This window comes from Lissotriton vulgaris, chromosome 8, assembly GCF_964263255.1.
Source record: "Lissotriton vulgaris chromosome 8, aLisVul1.2, whole genome shotgun sequence".
Lineage (NCBI taxonomy): Eukaryota > Metazoa > Chordata > Amphibia > Caudata > Salamandridae > Lissotriton > Lissotriton vulgaris.
Genome location: NC_141696.1, coordinates 598,871,784 through 598,883,071, shown reverse-complemented (window position 1 = coordinate 598,883,071; position 11,288 = coordinate 598,871,784).

Below are 11,288 nucleotides of genomic sequence, written 5' to 3'. Positions count from 1 at the left end.
GGATCATTCCCCGGTAGGGATAGACTTTACTCATGGAGAAAAGCAGCAGAGTCGCACTATAGTTATTAACCCTTGGTTGCTTAAAATCCTGGACTGGACTGGTGAGACTACAGATGGGATTCTTGGTGTGCCCTGAACAAGTCAGAGAGCACAATGAAACTACTTTAGTCTCTGAGGGTGGGATGGCTATAGCTACCCTGGCTGTCTGGCCCAGTAACCTGGAGAAGTAGACAAAAGCTACACATCAACAGGTTTGAAGTAGAAGCTCTGAGGAATACAGGTGCATGTGTCACCATGGTGTCTGAAAAACAGATATCCCCGGAAAAGTACTTGACTGGACAAACTTATCCAGTCATTAATGCTGATAACCATACCAAGGTCCATCCCATGGCAATGGTGACCTTAGAAGAGGGGGCATTTACTGGTCAAAAGAAGGAGAATATGGATGTGTACTCAGCAATTACAGTCCAATGTCTGCTAGGAACTGATCTAGAGACCTCAGCATGGGCTGAGGTAGAACTAAGATCCCATGCAGCCATGTTGGGAATACATGAATGGGTGTGAATGGAATGAGCGCAGTGTAAAGGCCAGGGTGAAAAAGAGGAGTTGGAGCCTGGAATAATGACCCAACTCTCCTAGAGAAAAAGCAAAAAGCCTGGGAAATCAACTTCTCAAGTGACAGAAGCTCAGGTCCCCTTTACTGACAGAGAAGACTAGAAGACCCTTGGGGAACTGAGTCACAGGAACTTGGGCCATACCAAGTAGAGCTTAGGCCCGGAGGGACCCTTTAGGGAAGATCTTTGCCAAGGCTAGAGGACCTGTCCCACTCTTGAGAACCTGAAACAGCAAGGTGCCCACCAGGAAAAGGGAGGTGTTAGTGGCTCCCACCACACCTACTGGAAAGAGGGACTCATGTATACTGAGGCCAGAGACCCAAAACCTGGTGCCACAAGGAGAGTTGTAGTGATTCATCAGTAGAGAGAGGTCTTATTATCATCAGCACATGACATCTCCCTAGATGGGCATCTTCACCAGACAATAAACTAGAGTGTGTTAGTCACCCACTTCTACTGGCCAGGTATATCCCAGAAAGCAAAGCGGTTCTACAGCGGTTCTACAGCTCCTGTCCGCCCCTGGACCGCGCCCAGCGCCTGTCCCCCTGGTCCCCGCCGCACCCAACCCACTAGAGTCACATATGATGCCGCAACTCTCCTCGCCCTCAACCCCGGACGCACACCACAATGCTGCGAAGCCACCCCAGGACGTACCCACGGCCCATTCGCCTGCCTCTCCTGCAAGTTCAACTGCTTCAGGACCCTCACCAAATCCACTTCCTCCTTACACAGCTCCGACTCTAACTGCCTGAAGTGCATCCTGTTTAACACCCGCTCGATCCACAGACACGCAACTGAACTCTGGGACCTACTCGACACTGCGTCACCGGACATCGCCTTCCTTACAGAAACATGGATGAACACATCATCAGCACCCGACATCGCCATAGCCATAGCCATACCGGACGCTTACAAGATTATCCGAAAAGACGGCACCAATCAAACAGGAGGAGGCATCGCCATCATCCATAGGAATACCATCAAAATCTCGACCAGCTCCGACGATAATCTTGCAACCGCCGAACATCTCCACTTTCAGATCCACACCGACCCTAGGACCACACTTAGAGGCACCCTCATCTACAGGCCTCCAGGTACCCGCACTCAATTCAGCAATGACATCACGGACTTCGTCAGCCCACATGCCCTCGCCTCCGAGAACTACATTCTTTTAGGAGACCTCAACTACCACCTTGAAAACAAACACGACAGCAACACCTCCACCCTTCTGGACAACCTGGCCAATCTCGGACTCAAACAACTTGTTGACACCCCCACCCATGTAGCCAGACACACGCTCGACCCTATCTTCACCTCCAGCAAGCACATCTCCTTCGATCGCACCACAGCTCTCCACTGGACGGACCACAGCTGTGTTCACTTCAGCTACAAAACTACCATGACCCACAACCGCCCACAACCTATTCCTCAGAGAAACTGGAACAAAATCACCTCCGACCAACTCCTCACATCACTCAACCAAAACCCTCCCACCCTCTCATTGGACCCAAATCAAGCGGCCACCAATCTCAAGCAATGGATCACCCACAGTGCTGACGAATTAGCACCCCTGAAAAAGCACCAGATCAAATCAGCCAGCAAAAAGGCTCCCTGGTTCAATGATGACCTTAAAAAATCCAAGAAGCTATGCCGCACCCTGGAGAAAACATGGAGAAAAAACCCAACCACCGACAACATGGCCACCCTCAAGACAGCCACCCGCAAACACCACCAACTGATTCGATCCGCCAAGAAATCATCACTCAAGGATCGTCTCGACAACAACACTCACAACAGCAAGGAACTTTTCAACATCATCAAAGAATTCACCAACCCCACCGCAGCATCTAACGACATCACTCCCTCACAAGACCTCTGCAATGCGTTATCCTCCTTCTTCTACAACAAAATTGCCGACATCCACAACAGCTTCGAGAATACTCCCAGCGATCAACCCTCCCCACCCCCCTCAGATCCTACTCCGCCAACTAACAACCTTAGCGCCTGGAACCCAATCACCACCGAAGACACCATCCGCCTAATGAACTCAATCCACTCTGGCTCGCCAACCGACCCCTGCCCCCACCACATCTTCAACAAAGATGACTCCATCATCGCACCCCATCTCCGTGATGTCATCAACTGCTCGTTCAACTCTGCCACCTTCCCAGAAATCTGGAAACACGCCAAACTCAGCGCCCTTTTGAAGAAACCCACAGCAGACCCCTCTGAACTTAAAAACTACTGACCCATATCCCTCCTCCCATTCCCGGCCAAAGTCATTGAGAAAGCCGTCAACAGCCAGCTCACCGCCTTGCTTGAATCCAACAACTCCCTCGATCCCTCTCAGTCCAGTTTTCAAGCCAAACACAGCACCGAAACCGCCCTCATTGCAGCAACAGACGACATCCGAACACTACTGGATAACGGAGAAACAGCGGCCCTCATTCTACTCGACCTCTCCGCCGCTTTCGACACAGTCTGCCACAGCACCCTCATACAACGCCTCAGCAACATCGGCATACAAGGAAAAGCCTTAGACTGGATCACCTTGTTCCTAGCTGGGAGAACTCAGAGAGTCCGACTTCCCCCATTCAACTCAGAGGCCATTGAAGTCATCTGTGGAGTACCACAAGGATCATCACTCAGTCCCACCCTCTTCAACGTTTACATGAGCCCACTCGCATCCATCGCGCACCAACACAACCTCAACATCATCTCTTACGCCGACGACACCCAATTAATCCTTTCCCTCACCAAAGACCCTAACACCGCCAAAACCAATCTTCACGACGGCATGAAAGAAGTAGCCGAATGGATGAAACATAGCCGCCTAAAACTCAACTCAGACAAAATGGAGGTGCTCATCCTAGGATCTTCCCCCTCTGCCTGGGACAACTCTTGGTGGCCTTCCGCTCTGGGCACAGCACCCACACCCACAGACCATGCACGTAACCTTGGCTTCATCCTAGACTTCTCTCTCTCGATGTCCAGACAAGTCAACGCAGTCTCATCCTCCTGCTTCAACGTACTTCGCATTCTCAAAAAGATCTTCCGCTGGATCCCCCTCAAGACAAGAAAGACTGTCACCCACGCACTGGTCACGAGTCGACTGGATTATGGTAACACACTATACGCCGGAATCACAGCAAAATTACAGAAAAAACTCCAACGCATCCAAAACACATCAGCGAGACTCATATTGGACATCCCTCGCCAAGATCACGTCACCGGACACCTAAAAGACATCCACTGGCTTCCCGTCAACAAAAGAATTACATTCCGTCTTCTCACCCACGCACACAAGGCCCTCTACAATCTAGTAACCGAATGCCTCAAAACTCGACTGTCCTTCTACAAACCCACCCGCCAACTAAGATCGTCCCATCAAGCCCTCGCCGCAGTCCCGCGCATCCGAAAATCCACCATGGGTGGCAGATCCTTTTCCTTCCTGGCTGCCAAGACCTGGAACTCACTCCCCACTCACCTCCGCCTTACTCAAAACCACATCTCCTTCAGAAAAGAACTTAAAACCTGGCTATTCGACAAATAAGGAACCCCTTCCCCAAGCGCCTTGAGACCCTCTGGGTGAGTAGTGCGCTATATAAATGCCCGAACTTGAACTTGAACTTGAACCTGTCAAGCCAGTGGCAACACAAGTAGCAAACCAAAGGCCCCCTTAATTGAACTACCAGTGGTTGTGGTTCCCTTTCAGAGGGTAGGGATTGACATTGTTGGTCCCCTTGACCAACAAGCAGCCTCAGGAAACATATTTCTGCTCGTGGTAATGGTTCACGCTACCAGGTAGCCTGAAGCAATTCCCCTAGGACTGTCATTGCTCCTACAGTTGCCAAGACCCTTATAGCTATTTTTACTAGAGTGGGCTTCCCTAAGGAGGTGGTTTCAGACAGAGGTCGTGTAATGACCGGATTCTCAGAACAAGCAGACTACCAACCGTAGCTAACCCAGTCGTCACGTAACAACACTCTTCTCAGGCCACTATATACATGAAATCTAGAATACTCACCTGAGAAAGTGAATAAGAGCTATATACAAGCCTATACAGTCAAACATACCACTAACATCTAAAGGATTCCATATCTTATCCTATAATTACCTCATCTTATATTCTTTAACGTCACCCGACGATATCTTTAACGTCACCCGACGATTCTTCTCTTTAACGTCACCAGACGATATCTTTATAGTCTCACGACTGTCTCTTTAACGTCACCCGACGATATCTTTAACGTCACCTGACGATATCTTTAACGTCACCCAACGATATCTTTAACGTCATCCGACGATATCTTTAACGTCATCCGACGATATCTTTAACGTCACCCGACGATCTACACTAATGGGGATTCACCTTTAAAAGTTATTTCCTAAATGAAGTTCACACTCTCCCTCCATCATCAGTTACCTTTTCAGAAGGGCATATCCCATCCTTCTGTATGTCAGCACCTGGTTAAAAGGAAAGGTTAATCCCATTCATAAAAACAACATTCAAAGATATTTAACATTAAATCTTTATTCTACAATTCAGCATAGCAGAATGAGCAAAAGAAACATTAATTAAGTTAGTCACTAACTGTAACCTAAAAAGGGGAAATAGGAATAGATTATTAGACATATTCTACACTAAGCTCAGAACGCCTTACCTTAGACGTGTGTCTTTCCATCTCAGCAGCGGAGCTGATCCCTCTCTCTTTGTCTCTCGCTTTATCTTCAATGTTCGGGACTCTGCTGTCCCTCCATGGCTCACGAATACACGTCTGCACCGCTACACCTCGTCTACACTGCCATGGTTCCGAACTCGAACCCTCTTCTGGACTCAGTCTCTCTGCACTCCTGTATGATGTCACTACAGGACCCTCAGTCACTTTCCTTCTTCGTGTCAGGATTTCAATTAGCTGATGGTATCAGTCTCTCTGCACCAGCCTTCGGACCAACTTCTTCTGTCTACTCCACACGTTACTTTCTCTCTGTCTCCCTGCTCGCTCCTTGATAATATAGAGCTCTCTTTCTCTATGGAAAATTCCGGTATTAGGCCGACTCCCACCGATTTCCTGTACCAGTGCCCGGCTCCCTTCGCCTTCCACAGTGGCCACCTGCGTAATGCGTCTAGAGCCGGGGAGACAAACACATTCCTTCGATAAGGGCCAGTCTTGACAGGTTCCTCACTAGCGAATAACAGGCTATATTCTAAACACTACCTTTTACCCTACAAGCGCCTCGGACAGTCAAGGCAGAATTAGAAAATGGCTTCTCTCTAGCTTTCAGGCCTGTAGGCCCAAGAAAACGGAAAAAGGCACTAAACCCTGTCAACGCAAATTCAACTAGGACTGAGATGGTAGTGGATTATAGTCACCACCAGTCTGAAAATAGACTAAAATTACCCTGTCGTTACAGGTAGTAACTTCATTTCTGCTTAACTAAAAGCCATGCAGGCTGAGTGTGGGGTGACGTATACATTTACCACTGCATATCACCCACAAAGAAATGGTCTGATTGAGAGATTCAACAACACCATGAAAGGTATGATCGAGCGACTTCCTAAAAAACCAAGAAGGAGATGAGATGTCCTTTTGCCATGCCTGCTTTTTGCTTACAGAGTGTTGCTACAGAAAGGAGTGGGCTTTAGTCCCTTTGAGCTCCTGTTTGGCCATCCTGTGAGAGGTCCACTAAGTCTGATAAAGGAAGGCTCGGAGTAGCCTCTCAAAGATCCCAAAATTTACATCGTAGACAATGTGCCTGGTCTTCGTTCCACGTTGGCTGAGTACATGGCAAAAGCCAATAAAAACCTTGAGGCAAGCTAGGAGCTCCAGAACCAATGGTTTGACCGAAAGGCTGCACTGTTGGAGTTCCAACCAGGGCAGAAGGAAAAGGAGAGGTCATCTATCAGGTAGACCTTGGCACTTCCAGGAACCCCAGAAGGGTTATCCAAGTGAACCGCCTTAAACTCTATCACAACAGGGCTAATGTGACCATGCTGATGGTCACTGATGAGGATCAGGAAGAAGAGAGAAAACGCCTCCCTGACCTCCTCTCCAACAACTCTAAAGATGGGTCAGTTGAGGGAGATGTCTTTTCAGATGCCCTCAGTGCCCAACAGCAGACTCACTGCAGGTAAGTCCTAAGGCAGTATGCTGAGCTCTTTTCCTTGAACCCTGGTCAGACTGATGGAGCAAGGATTCGCACATAAAGCGACTTGCTCTCATTCATGAACCTCATCTAACCTTTAATAAGCATTAACCAATCCTGTCTGTCTTAATTTTCACCTTTTCCAAATACACGCGGGTGCCCGAGAGAAGCTCGCATCTATGTTTATTAATTGTAATGATGCTTGCACTACTGAATGGCTGCTTCGCAGAAATCCGGACTGCGCATGCGTCGGTCATACCCACGTGATGTGACGCACTCGCAATTTGGAGGGATGTTTTCGCTCATGCGCATTATGGCTAAATATGGCCGCTTGTCTTTAACCATGCTCTCTGCTAGCTCATGCTGCTTTTGCATATCTGTCTTTCCCGCATTAACCCTCAATGCTATAGATATTACACAGTAAGGGGTGCAGTGAAGCTTTTTCATGGTAGACAGTGTATTCATTTTTTCTGTGTTTCTAATTTGTTTTCACTTACTTTTCATGTACCACGTATCTGGGGGCCTGGGAGTTGGGGAGCTGCGCCATTTTAGAAGCCTGTGTGGACCTGGTCACCTGACAAGAGGACCGGGCCTTGCATCCATGGAAATCAGCCAGCTGGCTACCAAAGCTGAGATGCTCCTGGGAACCTGCCCCATAACCCAGAGAGGAGAAGCTGAATTTCACCTGAACTGATACTTTTGTTTCTTTCTACTGTATGCGCTATTGTGTTCTTCTACACGTATGCCTGGGAACAGGAATTTAAGGTGTGGATACTGTTATTTGCATATTAAAACATGGGAACGTAGAATTTAGGAGGTGACAATGACCGAACCACCTCTCCTGACCAATCATAAGTTGGGACCTTGTCACTTGCAACATTTGTGGGTGGTCTGGGGGTCCAAATTGGGTATAACTAGCCTAGCTCAGCTTAGAGAAATTGTCCGACTTGTCCGAGTAGCTGACCTGTCACTGACCCTACGAACTCTATAGGTGATTGATACAGAGCGCTGCGGAGCACTCTGTCCGTATTTTCCACAAGCTCCAAGGGGTGGAAATAGTTTGAAGTGCTGGCAAAGCACTTTGCTGGGAGATTTGAAAACCCAATCGGGGTTACTGGCGGATTCCGTGCAGAGGGGGAGTAACGCAGGCGTTGCATCCGAAGCTGCAGGTGTTGGTCGTGCCCTTTGATGAGCCCAGTCCTGACCCAAAACCTGAGGGGTATCCTGTCTTGATTGTCCTAAGCTGTACCTGCTCGCCTACTGGCATTCCGAATTCTTGAGGGTCCTTGTCCCCGCCTATTCCCAAACTGACCCGTGGCCAGGGTTAGTCCTCATTCTGTCCTAGGTAAATATATATGTGGGTGTCCGTCTAAACTATACTCTTACTTTTCCTCTTCTTAATAAAGCACTCTTGCCTGTGATATTTTCCTATCATCTTTTCGAAAGTGACTTTTTATGAAATTGCTTATTAGTAATGTTCCATTTTTCCCCTTCCTATAGGAGATTATTAAAACTGATGGCATATTTTTTAGTTTGTTCCACCATCCTTTTCCTTTAGTATGTTTGCTGTGAATTTAGTGAAGATAGCTCAGAGATAGTAATTAGAATCTGAATATTAAGTACCCTTATTAGCCCTATTCATCCAATTTGCCTTAGTTTAAAGTTCGTACTGATTAGTATGTTCCCAAATGCGCATACCCTGTAGTATTTCTTAGTACCCTATGGTGCTTGCCTTAATCCATAGCTACATTTTGATTTTGATCCTGATTATTGATGTTCTAATTTGTATCTGCCTGTTATTCTTGGCATATTCATTCAAAACTAACCTCATATAAACTTTTAAAACTCCATCAGGTGTCTGTGGTCATTACATATCACCAAAGTGTCATTAAATGTATTAAATGTGTAAGGTATTTCTACTCTGATAGGAAACTTGCTACCTATTCACTGCTAGCTCCTGGTCCATCAGGAGTAATGTGCCTGTGGTAAGTCAGGTACATGAATAGTAAGTGGTGAGAGAGTCACCCCCTGAATTACTCATAGTAGCGTGTAAGAATCACCCGGTTCACGCAAACACAGTCATCATATGCACGCCAGGGCCCAGTGCGTGGAAATTGGTAAAATAGTGACCCGGGTGAACTGCGCGCTCTATCAGTAATTTTCTGGTAGCAGAGCTATGGTTAGGACTAGTTAAAATAGGTAGACAAGATAGTTAGTAAATAAACCGAGAAAATAAAATGTGGTGTTAAAACTTCTATGCTGCTATATTGATTACATTGTTTCAAATAATATGCAAGATTTTTTGTTGAAAAAAGGTTTTATATATATTTTGACTGCTTTGCATTGCTGCTATATGTAATATTAACAGAATTGTCCGTAAAGTGTTTTATGTTGTCTGAAATCCCCGGGGAAATTGTATAGCGGGTGGTAAGTAGAATCCATCTCGCGCAGAGGTCGCTTGTCAGGAGGAAAAATTAGTGTATGGTTAGGTAGAACTGGAAGCGCTAATTAGGATCTTTTGTATTTGAATGAATGATAGCCTCGAGTCCTATTGTGTAAAACTTCAATTGTGATATCACCTAGTAAGGGTCACAGGAGGAAGGGGTCATAAGGTCTCCAATGCTTGCATGGTAAAGCAAGGTAGTCCGCTGGTGAAAGCCTGACTTAGTATATATCCCGGAAATAAGTGGATAAGTCAGAGGAGTAACAGGTTCTATACTGCTCGTGTGAAAGGTTAGGCAGTGAAGTCTATCCGAAGTGAATGAAAAGTAGACAGAAGTGGTTTGCTTGTAGCGAGAGAAAAACTTTCTTTCTTTTTAGAACACTCCGACACAGCGGCAAACGTTATATATTGTTAACTAAAATAAGTACTTGCACTTTAAGAAAAATTCAAAGTTTCCGTTACCTTGTGAAGGAGGGAGTCAGTCGGAAGGCTGCTCTGACGTCACTCCGTGCCGCGCTGGTATTGGTCAAGACAGCGGGCGTGTAGTGAAGCTGAAATTGTAAGGGAGGGGTGAGTGCCGGAGCGTGAGACCGCGTCTCGCGAAAGGCCGCGCACCCATTGGACAAGGGTTTTTGTAAGCACTGTGTTGATTGGTTGTCGCGAAATAAAAGTCGCGCTAGCATTGGAAGCACAAAGGTAAACAAAATTAATCAAGCCGAGTTAGAAGCGAGTCTGGAAAGGTGTATGTGGTATCCTGAATTCTTGCCTAATCCTCAGAATCTAGGGTTTTATAAGGAGCAGATGCTAAGAGGTAGACCTTACAATATGTACGGAGGAAAGAGAAAGTTGTCATTGGCCGAAAAGATTAAAAACTATTTCAAGAAAGACAAGCCCATACGAACCAGGGAGGGTGTGATCATTCCGCCTCCAAATACACCCGCCTCCTTCATGATGTTTGATAAAGGGTACCATACCTGTGTATGGTTGGAGAATTGGGTGAGGTACACCGAAGACGATGGAGTCCTAGCATTTCCCCTTAATGGTACCTTTAATGGTAGGATCCTGTTTAACTTAAGAACCCGAATGAATGAATTGCATCCCCGACCTAGACTAACTCAATATGAAGCATTAGAGGAGTGGGAAATTGAAGCTCTAGAACGAGACAGACCCTGAATGGATAAGGGAGTGAGTAAGTGGTATCCAAAGGTCCAAAAAGAAACTAAAGAGAAAAAGATGCAACAGTGGAGACAGAATATGATGGTTGAGGGACTGTTTCCCATGTTTGGGGTACTCGAAGAGGGGAAAGGGAAGTGTACGGAAAAAAGTCGACACCTCATGGCTATGGGGGACTCAGAAGATGAGCACCTAGAGGATTTATTGATGAAAAACCCACCTCCCTATGTTGAGGAATCAGAATCTTTGAATTCACAAAACCCGTTTTCTAAATATCCTAGGTGTAGGAGGGCCAGTGAGACAGATGTAACGGGTACGGAAAGTAAAGCCAGTGATAGTGATGGGTTTTGCAGACCTAGCACCGCAGTCCCAAATTACCGACCCTTTGGGGAAGACCGACCAAGTTTGGTCCTTCCGACTGCCCCAAATATTTACCCTACATTGGTACCCCAAGTGATGCATGACAATTCTTCAGAAAGGGTTTTGCGTGAGCGAGAAAAGGAAGCCCTGAACAGACAGCGAATTGATTTAATACAGACCATAGCCCAGATAAATCCCAGTCCGGATTCATTGACTATCCCAGTAACTATTGGTCCTGCTATACCTCTTTATGGGGATAGACTGACTAGTCCAAGAGCTCCTATTATAACTCCAATTGAACCAACCCCTATCATTCCTCCCCCAAGAAAAGAGCCGCTCATAGTCGATGATCAAGAAAGTGAATGTGAGTCTGTGATTTCCTTAATGGATCTGCCTATCAGGGAACCTGGAACCAGTGTACCAAGGGCAAGAAATCCGGCCAGGACAAAAGAGGTCCTGATTAAAACCACTTCAGGGGTCAGGAGTGCCACTGTAGTTTCTCCAGAAGAATTGGATAGATGGACCAAAGAGTTAGAAAAGGACACACCCCA